The sequence below is a fragment of the Mesoplodon mirus genome (assembly GCF_964341445.2).
Source record: "Mesoplodon mirus genome assembly, chromosome: 10".
Taxonomy (NCBI): Eukaryota; Metazoa; Chordata; class Mammalia; order Artiodactyla; family Ziphiidae; genus Mesoplodon; species Mesoplodon mirus.
Genome location: NC_138986.1, coordinates 5,353,796 through 5,367,234, shown reverse-complemented (window position 1 = coordinate 5,367,234; position 13,439 = coordinate 5,353,796). Strand labels below are relative to the sequence as shown.

General features: G+C 42.8%; 1 protein-coding gene across 1 annotated transcript in view; it reads left to right on the top strand.

The window, feature by feature from the left end:
* PACRG (parkin coregulated) overlaps positions 1-13,439 on the top strand; it is a 542,101-nt gene that overhangs the window by 492,623 nt on the left and 36,039 nt on the right. The window lies entirely within an intron of this gene.

Genomic DNA, 13,439 nt, shown 5'->3' with positions numbered 1-13,439 from the left:
GGAAGTGGCTCCAAGGCCAGGAGGTTGGCAGTTCCGATAGAGCAGCCTGTGTGGGTGTTGACAGTGACCCTGAGTGAGATGGTGGATTCATTTCCTAGGGAAGTTGTGACAAATGGCCACAACTTGGTGGCCAAAAACAACAGAAATTGATCCTCTCCCAGCTGTGGAGGCCAAGAGTCTGAAGTCAAAATGTCAGTCACGCTGGTTCGTTCTGGAGGCTCTGAGGGAGAATCTGTCCCAGGCCTCTCCCAGCTCTGGTGCTTGCGGGCAATCCTTGGCGTCCCTTGGCTTGTAGACCCATCCCTCCAATCCCTGCCTCCGTTCTCGTGTGGCCTTCCCCTCCATGTGTCTCTCAGCATCTGTTCCTTGTCTGTCTCTTTTGAGGACAGTGGTCATTGGGTTTAGGGCCCACCTTAAATCCAGGATGGTCTCGTATCCAGATCCTTAACTTGATTACATCTGCAAAGATCCTATTTCCACATGCACAGGTACCTTCTGGGGAGACGCAATTCAACCCACTATAGATGGGCAGCCGCTGGAGGGTCTCTGAACACAAGAGTGAAAAGATCTGAAATGTTCAGATGTTAAAGGGAGTGCTCCGGCTGCTGTGTGGGTATGGGTACGAGGGTCAGGGAAGAAGCAGAGACCAGCTAGGAGACTATGCTGGTTATCCAGGAGCGAGAGGGTTGGAAGTGGTGGAAGGAAGAGTTACGTAGGACGTAGAATTCACCTCTATGTAGAGGGCTGGTTCTGATTCCTTAGTTCCTCTGATTTAAATGGCTATTTTTTGACCACTACCAAACTATTTCAATTGCTCTTTCTCTATGTTTTTAACTGTCTGATAGAATTAATCTTCTCTTCTTCCTTTTCCTAGTAAGATTATATAAACCTCTTAATTTGCCTGAGACAATATTTTGTCTTCTCATTCAAGAATATAGATAGATAGATAGATAGACATGTATCTGTCAACTTATTTGTCTTTTATTATGTTTTTAAAGGTTTTCTTTAAGTGTTCTTTATAGCAACAACATATGCCTCAGTAGGTTTATTCCCAAGAATTTCTAGTGAGGAAGGAGTTAATATTATAATCAGGACCTATACTTTTATTATGTTTGCTGGTGGCTGCTGCTAATTAGCAAGGCTATTAATTTCGGTACATTTATGTCAGGTAGAGCATTTTTTGAATCATTTTATTAAACACGATTATTTTGCCGGCTCCTCTGCATGCTCTGGTTTTCCATTTTGTTAAGTGCAAATAGTGATCTTTTCTCTCGTCCCTTTATCATACCTCTTTGTTTTTGCATGTCTCATTGCATTAACCAGAGTTTTCAGAACACTATTAAGAAAGCATCCTTGTTCCAATTTTTAAACAGAATTTAATCTGTCTATCCATTGAGCACAATAAGGGCTCTCATTTTCCACGACTTTAGCATGGTAAAGAAGTGGCCCCTATTCCTAATATTTTAATATTTTGAAGAACCTTGTTAAATGCTATCAATTGTCTTTTAGGCATGTTATTTGTTTTAATTTAACCTATTGATGTTGCGTATTGTACTGGCAAATGCTCTTATGTTGAATCCTTCTGCACTGTGTCACATGTCTTCCAGAAGACTCCTTTATGTTGGCTTAGAGAAAGATTTCAGTATTCGTTTTTGCATTTCTTTGTTTCTTTTTATAATAGGGATCTGCTTTATTTTGGTGACATCCTCATTAAAATCAATGTTCTGGCATCATATTATAATATTTGCGATAACTATGGCACCTTGGGACAGGATCTTGGAAAACTGCTTACCAATAATTTTTTATTTAAAAAAAAAAAGCTAGAGCTTCTGGAAAAAGCACTAGCTTTCTGTATCAACATCATTATCATAAAAATGTATTTGTGAAATGCTTCTAATAATTCCTAATACTTTGTTGCAACACAGAATAGTTCTTGTCTCCTAGGAACTAATGACAACAATTTGCAGATTGCATAGTATTTTGCAGTCTGTAAACCATCTCCACATAGATTATCACAGGGCAGCATTAGTATGCCCATTTTTACAAATGAGGAGTCCAAAACTGAGAAGATTAGGAATTTGCATGAGGTTGTCCAATCAACCAGGACAGGTGAAGAGAGAACTTGAACTGAGGCATCCTGATGCAAAACCAGAGCTCTTTTCAGTGCCCTACACCAGCTTACTGCACGTAGCAGCTCACTTAACATCCAGGACATTAAACAAAAGCATGGGAGGTCATCCTATTCTAAGTAAGCCTGGGGCAATGACTTCTTTGGGGAGAGATCGAAAAAGGCTCTTCTGAAAGTCCCGTGCTCCCAAGGCTACTTCCCCACTGTCATCCCGTCACCCTTGGGTAAACCCGTCACTCCTTTAGTTCTGGCCTGTTAGGTGTGTCACCCTGTGCCCTCCTGATCTCCATGACCTCGGGACCCCCTCAGCCACTGTCCCACACTGATTTTAGCACCTTGTTGCCAAGCTTCCTCTCCATCCCAGATCCAGCATCTGAAGCCCTCCGAGACAACTTGGCCTGCTTCCTGGGTCTGTTCAGTTCCGTTCTGGTCATTTTGACATCACTCAGCCACCCAGGCCCGTAGCCTCACTCTGCAGCTTGTCAGGACCTCTCCTCTGCAACACGCCCTCTCACCCCTGTCCCAAACTCTCCCATGTTGTCCTCATCTGTGCTGGTCCTTCCCTACCGGGCCGGGCCATGGGGTTGGTCACGCACGCTGAATGAGACCTTTCAATGGCCTCCCATTCATCTCCGCTGCAGCTCTTAGGGGTTGAGGGATTGGGGGGCGGATGGGGCAGTACACTTGGGGCAGGAAGGAGAGCTAGAAACCTCCGAGGTGCTATTTCATGCTGAGGTCCCATTGCCTAGAGAACATAGCAGAGTTTCAAGTTGGAAGAGGGGCTTGCCTCTGTGTGTGTGTGTGTGTGTGTGTGTGTGTGTGTGTTAATAAATTTATTTATTTATTTATTTATTTATTTATTTATGGATGCGTTGGGTCTTGGTTGCGGCACGCGGGCTTCTCATTTTGGTGGCTTCTCTTTTCACGGAGCACGGGCTCTAGAGCGCGGGCTCAGTAGTTGTGGCTTACAGGCCCAGTTGCTCTGCAGCATGTGGGATCTTCCCTGACCAGGGCTTGAACCTGTGTCCTCTGCATTGGCAGGCAGATTCTTAACCACTGCGCCAGCAGGGAAGCCTCTGCCTGTGTGCTTCTGATGAATGTGCCCCCTCACTTATCCCGGGTGCCACAAGGTCATAATCTTGCTCCACCCTCCGTCTTCCATCTCGTCTCTCATCCCATCCCTTGGGTATTCTATGTGGCATTCTCCATGGCGCTCCACTGCCTGCCATCGCCGGCCATCATCCAGAACCTTGGTAGCCCCCTTGGCCAGCACTGCCCCGGGGCTGGGCTCTGTCTTGGTCTCCTGCCATCCGGCAGCACCTCGTTTCCTGACACAGGGAGCCCTCTTCTGCTCTCACATGGGTCCAAGTTGGTTTGGTCCCTTCTAGGCTTCAAAGCCAGCTCACAAAGAACAAAAGAGCAGTTAGTCTCTAACTCTGCAATCATTCAAAGTTCAGTCTTTAAAATGCAGAGATTTTTCTGCTTCATCTACCCACAGCTCAGCAACTGTATTTCTACAGCTATTGTTATTCTATTTCTGTTCCTAATTGCTATTATGGAAAACCGTGCAGAGCTGAAGCTTTGGGAGTTGCCAATCTGTGGGCTCCCTTCAGATGTAAATGCGTTATGCAAATGTCTTCTGAGGCTGAGAGTGGGCTACTCTGTGGTCTTCCCTGGATTGCCACAGGAAAAGAATACTTTCTGGGATGGTGAGAACCAGAAGACAACCCGCTCCCTCCCGATTTAAATGCGCACAGCCCTGAGATTGTTTTCTGTCTCCCACTTCCTCTCCCACTCCAGCAGCTGAATTTAAAATACTGGCTACAAAATGCTGCTTCCTGGGGTCACTGCCGCTTAACTGTTTCGTGGTCACACCCTGCGGGGACACAAGCAGAACCTCCTTCCCCAAGGGGATCAGGATGATGTTGGCAAGGTAGACACTGTTAGAGTCTAGGAACCTTGGGGTTTTTTTAATATGGAAAATCCCCTCCGCAAATAATGCATTGAAGTGGATCACTCACTGTGTTGTTAGCAAAACCTTGAAACATGGGTACGGCTGGAGATCTCACCATCCTGAGCAGAGTTCTAAGCCCTTGGAACGCAGCTACTGAAAGTCAGTTGAAATGTCCTCTTCCCGTGAGGTCACTGACGCTGGAACCTTGGTCCCATCCTCAGAACCTCCTTCCCCCTTCCAGACGCTCGTGCTCCAGGTTCCTGGGCCTGGAGCTGCCCTCTCTGCCTTCTCTGGCCCTGACCCTGGCCTCCCCTCCATGGTGCCAGGCAGGCTCTTCTCACTGTCATCTCCTTCATACACATCTTTGCTGCTTTCCCCATCATCACCAGTAGCAATGTGGTCCAAAAGAACGTTCTCGGCTTCTGAATTATCTGATCAAAGAGAATCACTCTGATCTACTCAGTTACAACATGGTCTCTCTTTGTTTTTTTTTGTTTTTTTTTTGGTTTAATAATGTATTACAAATTGACATGCGTTTGTGAATACGATCTATGGTTCAATCAGATCATTCAGACAGCGCCGTATGGATACCAGTTATGTTCTACCCTTTACCCTTAGGTAATTGACTTAATACTTACTCTGTGCTGTGCCAGGCACTCTTGTAACCACGTGGTCGTATTTAATTTATTACCTCCTTTGAATTTATCAGTAGCTTCTATGTTTAGTATCGTACATATTGGATATTTCCAAAATGGAGGGGAAAAGTTACCACAAAATGTATAGAAATGTATTCCCTACATTCTAAGATAAATTAAATTCTAAACTATACGAAAGGAGAGGGGCAACGCAGAAAGTAGTGGGAAAATGGCCCTGGCCCGTGGTGTTCAGCTGTCTGCCTTTTGTGTTTACACTGTCGTATTATTTAATATTCATCGCAGTTCCACTGCATCATGCTGAACTTCAGAAAAAGAAAGGGGAAGTAACTCTTCCCTGGAATATCATTTATGTTCTAAAGTACTAAAAAGTACTTTAAAGTGCAATTAGCTTATTTAAGAGGCAGAGATTATATGGTTCTCTGCCTGCCTCACAGGGTCACTGGGAGGATAACAGGAGTGGGTAATATATATTAGTGCTTTGGGCACAGCTGGAAGAAAATCTTCGTGTACATTCGAGGTGGTTTTGTAATTATCTAGCAAGATCAAAATATCTGATCAAAGAGAATCACTCTGATCTACTCAGTTACAACATGGTCTCTCTTCGGGTTTTTTTTTTTTTGGTTTAATAATGTATCACAAATTGACATGTGTTCATGAATACGACCTATGGTTCAATCAGATCATTCAGACGGCACCGTACGGATGCCAGTTATGTTCTACCCTTTACTGGTTTTCACGACAGATTTGCCTGATAATTCCTGTGACTCTAACCATGTCCATCACATTTTCTCAGGGAAGAAAGCGATTACGGACTTGCATACAGTGTAAGTTTGCCGGAAATTGTGAAAAACAAATAAATTGCCCTGCTAGACCCAAGGCCTGGCTTTTTAACTTTACTCCTGGAGCAGGGGACTTTGCTTCCCCTCTGGGCTGCCTGAGGCCTTGCAGACACAACCTGCATTGGCCCCAAGATTGTGTCAAGGCCCCAAGGAGCCCAGGAAGAATTCTGCAACAGGCTGGGAGCCAACCAGACTGTACCTAGGGCTTCCCTCGCTCCCCAAGGGAGAAACGTTAGCCTGCATAGCCGCCCTTATTGACCTGCTACCTACATGGGAAGACCCTGTCCCTGAGGCAGCCCACGGTGTATGGGGCACATCACACACCAGGACAGAAGCCCACTCCAGAGAAAGCTCAAGTGAAAGCCCCATTATACTCAGAAATATGTTACGATCGCAAACCCTTCTCATTTGGATCACAAAAGCTCTTTGATAGTTTCTCCTAAACAGCCAAAAAAAAAAAAAAAAAAAAAAAAAAACCTGTGGGAAACTTTCTCACATTAGACACACAATTTTTTCTGGCGATTTCTGGAACTAAAGACCCAGAGTAAGGTTAAAAATGACATTCTCGCTGAAACCATTTATGAAAAGCCTATTACCTAGCAATTTCATATTTGAATGCAATTATGTTAATGTTATTAGTACATTATGAATGGTACTAATATGATTATTGTTTTGTGTGGTATTACAGGAAATTAATTTAAATGGATTTACATATTTTCAGACAAGGGGCACTGCTAACATGGGTGAATAAGAAGGCTGATGTTCCTTTGAAACAAAAATAAACATTAAGAGAAAGCTGGATTGTGACTTCATTTGTAATACTGACACAGCCACTATTGTGGTTTTTTGTTAATGTAAACATTTTGCAATTTCAGAGGTGTTTTTCTTGTGTAAAGGTGCAATCTGAGTTACTCTCCCAGCCCCCTCAGAGGCGTTCCTTAACTCCATTGCATAGTTCAGGGAGTTGACAATCAAGGGGATGAAACAACTTGTCCCAAATTATACCCAGAGTCTCAGACGGTGCAATATTTAAACTCAAATTGCCTAGAACTCAACTCCTACACTCACATCACAGGGGAATGCAGCTTTGTACGTCAACTCAGAGTTTTAATTAAAGAAGCCTGGGCCTCTGAAAATTCTCCTTCCTGGGATTTTAGTGAAAGGAAATATCTCTCAGATAGCCCGTGCTTATTTCTGCCTTCAGCACAGTTCCTTCTCATCCAGAGGAGAGTCCATCAGACTCACTGAGCAACTACTCTGTGCCAGCCCTGTGCTGCCAGCGCTCCGCCGCTGGGACCAAATGTATATAGGAAACCAGCTACTGCGTGAGACCCTGTGCACCAGACAGTGCCAGCTGAGGTCGTTCAAGGGCAAGAGAGAGGTCGCTGGGGGTGGTCGGGAAGAGCTGCCCAGGGGTGGGGTTTGGGCTGGGCCTGGACACGAGCACAGCTGGCTGACAAAGAGACGGGAGCATCTGAGATTAGGGAAGCTGTGAGTGCAACAGGCAGCCCTGGGACTTTGCGAGGCACATTCAAAGTGAACGCTGGAAAATCGAGGGCAAGAGCAGGTTGGTAATAATTGCAGGTGACCTGGGGGCAAGGGGTGATGATAGCGGGGTGGCCAGCTTGCTGCAGGCTTCTACACGCATCAAATTGACGAGGAGAGAAGCCGCATTTGGAAAAATGAATGTGGCATCTGTGTGAAGAAAGAATTGGAGCAGGAGGACCAGGGGGTTAGAAAACAAGAATCTTTTGCAAGAATCTAGGCCTGGAATAATAAGGCCCTGAGCTGCGGGGAGCCATGGCCACTGCCCCCGGCCTGGGGATGGTATCTCACCTGAGGAAATAAACCAAAGCTTTGAGTCCACAGTTTTATGGTGACTTTGGCCAGTTATCAGCGATTTCCTTTTAAACTGAAAGTTCCTAGAGGGCCAGTGTCTTCAGCACAAAGTAGGTAGCAGGTTCCCAGTAAATGATTGCTGACTGACTGACTGAGTGAACGGATGGACTGTAATGAGGTCTGTTGGCCATAATTTCCTGGCTAATGACAGGGATTCCAGGCATCCTGGTGAGCTTGTTAGGAAGCTGCTGGGGGTTAGCCCTTGCCCTGGGACGGCTGCAGCACCTATGCACAGACCCAGCTGGTCCCCCTCCTTTTCCCTGGATAAGGGAAGCCCCAGGCTGATATGATAGTTCCAGGTGTTTCCCGTGAGCCCCTTCAGGGCTGCACAGGCTTCCTTTCCACCCAGGGGAGGACCACAGCAGCTTCTCTCTCCTGTGAAGCTGAGGAGGACAACAGCGTCTCCAAGCACAGAATGAAGGGAAAGTGACAATATAATTTCTACTTCATATGATTTTTGTGAGGATTAAATGAGTTAATATATAGAAATAGGGCTTCCCTGGTGGCGCAGTGGTTGAGAGTCCGCCTGCCGATGCAGGGGACGCGGGTTCGTGCCCCGGTCCGGGAAGATCCCACATGCCGCGGAGCGGTTGGGCCCGTGAGCCATGGCCGCTGAGCCTGCGCGTCCGGAGCCTGTGCTCCGCAACGGGAGAGGCCACAACAGTGAGAGGCCCGCGTACCGCAAAAAAAAAAGAGTTAATATATAGAAATAACTTAGAATAGGCAAATGATGTCTGAGAAGCACGCAGTATTAGCTTTTTAAATTATTAATATTATTGTTATCATTAACCTAACAAGTTGCATTAAATTCTAAATATTTCCATTCTAGGTATAAGCTAAATGAAGATAATTCCTTAACTTTTTTTAAGCGGTGCAAACTTTCCTACTTTCCCTTAAAACAACAATTGATTTTCTAAGTAGTTGGTTGGTAGGTTGGTGATTGAGGTTAAATATTCCATCAGGATTTTACGTTGGTGATTTAAAAACAATAACACCTACATTGTTATATTTAGCATCGACCATAATAGAAAGTTTCTCGGTTCTAAGTCGAAGATTAGTATCAGAATATTTTGACTACTGTACAGTTCACTTCTGCAAATATAATTTGATCCATAAATTTAAATGGATATTGGTATATCTAGTTTTTTAACATTCAAATCATTCTGTCACCACTTTCCAATTATCTTTTCATGAAAAAATTAGTAATAGACTAACTCCTATGAAGTCATTTGTATTTAATTGAATTAGCAGTTGTCTTTGATTAAAATATTTTAAAGCTATGACATATCTTCTTACATATCTCATATTGGTGATTCCTTTTTACCGATGCTATCAAGATGGCTAGAAATATCAATTATAAGGCTTATGAATGGGAAGTAGAAATGGGTCCATTCTACTCTATCAGAATAGTAAGTAAAAATAGCATAAAATCAGAAACTAGATTTAGATTTCAAAGATTACAGGTAAAAATAATACTGGTAAATAGGATCATTTATAAAGAGGAAATGCACGACAGATTAGAAATTTATGAAATATGAGGGGAGGGGTAACGTGGGGTCACTTTAGTATTTTACCATCTTGCTACTCAGCTAGAGGCTGTAGAGCAACTTACACATCTTCTGTGAATCTGTATTTCCTGGTCAGTGTGGTGAGGCAGGGATGGAACTCCAGGGAAGTGAGCGGGACAATTGCCTGGGACAAGTCAGCGGGGATGGGGACAAGGTTAGATGTGTGCAGGGCAGGGCCAGGGGCCACCGCTGGATGACCATCTGGATCCAAGAGGGCACTCTGCGACCTCCACATGGTCACGTGCTCACCTGACCTTCCGTCTCTATAACACGTATTAATCATTTACTCCATGCAAGCTGCATACTGAGGGTTTGGCTTGTATTACCTCTCAATTCTCAAAAACAGCTCCTGGAATTAAATACTGTTGTTACCCTCGTTTTGCAGAGGCTCCGTGACTTGCCTGGTCTGACAGCTAGACTGCGGCTGGTGTGCAAGCCGCCAGGTGCAGGGCTCATGCTCTGGCTGCTGCCTTTCCTGAGAGCCACAAAACTGGGGAAATTTCTGTCTCTCCAGGCTGTGCCATCTTATAAGCACACTGCTCCTTCCTGCCCTAATTTACAGTTAGCCCTTTACCATATGCTTTGGCAACTGAAACAGAAAATGTCTGTAACATATAAGGCTGCATGCTCAGGCTCTGGCCAGAGATCCAGAGGTCAAGGGTCATGAAAGTCAGAAAGTCAGAGAATACTGGAGACTGAGGGAAACCAGTGGCCTGGTCGGGATCTTGCAGAGGCAGTAGAATACTCGGAATAGGTCCGGGCGAGGGGAATCCTCCATGAACTAAATTTCCTGAGGCTTTTACCCTCAGAGGCTGTGTCCAACTCCTGGGGATGCCCAGTTGGCAGAAGTGTTCAGCCAGGGGACCACCATGTTTCATCCCAGTGACCACAAATGGCCACCACATCCTTCCACAAGCTGTTGGCTTCTCTCTCAGTATGGTCCAGGCAACTTCTAGCCCAGAATGGTCTGCTCCCAGACCCATTAGTGGTGAAGTTCCAGCCTTTTTGTAACTGAATGATTTATCTTGACTCATTTATTTACCGAATAACTATTGAAGCCTACTATGTGCCAATGTATGAGAACAGAAGATATCCTGCTTCTATGTCCCGATTTCTAAAAGTATTTTTCAGACCTTATATATCCAGTGGGGTCATAATATTTCATACTAGTTCTACAGAAAGCTATTTTCAATTAGTGAAAAGCTTAGATCATCACACATTTGAACAGTAGTTTGTTCCTTGAAGTATTTAATTCCAATTTTATGAAGGAGATATTACAGAGAACCTGCTTTAAAAGTTAGATTTAAATGTAATTTTTTTGTATATCAATTCTACTTTCATGTGCAGATCTAAACTATTATTGTTTAAAAATAGTTTATTCTTAGAAAATATCGTATAAATCCTCTGTCATATTTGAAGTATTTACCCTATTTGTGAGTAAAGGCTTGCTGAGCAAGCAAACTTCAACAGTCCGTAATAAATTATTACTAATTCCAGATTAACATAGTCTGTCTTTCTTTCTCTTCTAACTGTTTTCTGGTATTTCACCATGCTTTTTCAGGGTTAGCAGGTGTGGGAAAGGAAGCTAACATTCAGATATATTACCTCTACTCTTTTTTGTTTTTAATAGATCTTTATTGGAGTATAGTTCCTTCACAATACTGTGTTAGTTTCTGTTGCACAACAATGCGAATCAGCCATATGCATACATATATCCCCATATCCGGTCCCCTTTGAGCTTCCCTCCCATCCTCCATATCCCACCCCTCTAGGTCATCACAAAGCACCAGGCCCATCTCCCTGTGCTATGCTGCTGTTTCCCACCAGCCAACTATTTTACATTCAGTAGTGTGTATATGTCCATGCCACTCTCACTTTGCCCCAGCTTCGCTCTCCCACCACAAGTCCTCAAGTCCATTCTCTATGTCTACATCTTTATTCCTGCCCTGCAACTAGGTTCATCAGCACCACTTTTTTTTTTCTTAGATTCCATGTATATGTGTTAGCATACAGTATTTGTTTTTCTCTTTCTGACTTACTTCACTCTGTATGACAGTCTCTAGGTCCATCCACCTCACTACAAATAACTCAATTTCATTCCTTTTTATGGCTGAGTAACGTTCCATTGTATATATGTGCCACATCTTCTTCATCCATTCATCTCTCGATGGACATTTAGGTTGTTTCCATGTCCTGGCTGTTGTAAATAGAGCTGCAATGAACATTGTGGTACGTGACTCTTTTGGAATTATGGTTTTCTCAGGGTATATGCCCAGTAGTGGGATTGTTGGGTCATATGGTAGTTTTATTTTTAGTTTTTTGAGGAACCTCCATACTGTTCTGCATAGTGGCTGTATCACTTTACATTCCCACCAACAGTGCAGGAGGGTTCCCTTTTCACCACACCCTTTCCAGCATTTATTGTTTCTAGATCTTTTGATAATGGCCATTCTGACTGGCATGAGGTGATATCTCATTGTAGCTTTGATTTGCATTTCTCTAATAACTTGTGATGTTGAGCATCTTTTCATGTGCCTCTTGGCCATCTGTATGTCTTCCTTGGTGAAATGTCTATTTAGGTCTTCCACCCATTTTTTAACTGGATTGTTTGGCTTTTTTTGATATTGAGCTCCATGAGCTGTTCGTATATTTTTGAGATTAATCCTTTGTCTGTTGTTTCATTTGCAAATATTTTCTCCCATTCTGAGGGTTGTCTTTTTGTCTTGTTTATGGTTCCCTTTGCTGTGCAAAAGCTTTTAAGTTTAATTAAGTCCTATTTGTTTATTTTTGTTTTTATTTCCGTTACTCTAAGAGGTGGTATTACCTCACTCTTGAGAAGAGTTTATAACTAACAGATAAGATGGTATTTTCAATATGCTACTTCGGGAAACATTAATTTAAATGAATTTTAAAAGATAAGAAGCAGTTGATTTATAAGAAAATTTAGCATGTTAATTGTAAATGTATAACATTTCATGGAAAAGCAAAAGTCAGTTGCATACTTTGAAAATATTGAAATATTGTAAGTGATAACATTTTCATTCAAATAATCTGCATTCAAAATCTCAACAATCAAAATCTTTTATCTAACCTGACATAATTTATAACTTCATATTTTTTATATAGTAGAAATATTTGCTTCATTCATTTCATCAGAAAGTATTAGTTCAATTTGCTGTTCATGTTTTTTTCTATCAGCGAGGTCTGTACTTTTTTAAAAATTGTTTTATGGTTCTATCAGCTATAACATCAGATTTGCCAGACTTCATTCTAAATTTTTCAGGGTCTTGGTTCTGCCTGCTTGTATATAGTATTCACTTGTGTTTTATTTTTATCGACACCTTCTTAAAAAGCAGGAAATTAGATTTAGATAGCTGTTAAATTTCTCTTTCTTTACATTTTCAACCTGCCTGGGATCCCTATAGCTTTCCTCTCACACTTGTTGAATTTCTTCTTTCTCCTGGAAGTTAACATGTGTTTTCAGCCTGGGCAGATACACCAAAATGATGTGCTTCTCAATTTTTCCTAGTTGGTGTTTTCAATTTTTCAAGCTACCTTCAACTTGCTATAACAACCTTCTCATCTGTCAAATGAATTAAAATATTTACTGATCTTTCCTAGATCCTAGCGACAGTCAGCTGGAAATTCCAGTTTTTAAAAGATCACATTCAGAATTATAAGGAGTTACAGACACAACTATGCAACTCCTTGAAGTAAATTTAATAAGAAATCTGCAGGAACTCTATGAAAGAAACCATTCAGGAATGTAAAAGACTGGAGTAAATGGAGAGACATTTCCTGGTTGGAGGGACTCGTGTAATGATGGTCAATGTTTTTGCCCGTCTGGCATCTGGGAACAGGTTTTCTCTGGGGGTCTAGCATTGCCATCACAAGCACTCTAGGTGGGGTAGGACCACTGAGAGGCCCTTCCCACCAGCTAAGAGCTGAGCCTGTGAGCCAAGTCAGGCCAACTGAGCTCGGCTGGGCATTTGAGCTTGACTGAGAGTCCAAAGAACTGAAAATGCTTGGAGGTTATTCTTCCCTATGGCGTGTCCTGAGGGTGTTGTCCTTATTTCACACCACCTCTGTCTGGGGAGAGTTTCCCTAATTCCTGCCTGCTTTCTGAGGTCTGGATCTTCACCTAGGTTGCTGGTTTCTTTGAGTCTACAAGCTACCTCATACTTTTCCAATAATATCCTTTCATGCTTAAGTTATCTAAAGTTAGCTTTCGCTCCCCATGAGCCAAGAACTTGACTCGTGTTTTAAAGTTTTCTTCATGTGGGCCTTATGTAAGCTATTGAAGTCTGTATATTTATTTTTGACCTCACTACTTTATTAAATTCTTTTGCTTATTCAGTTGATTCTCTTGGGTTTTCCATGTATAAAATATGTATC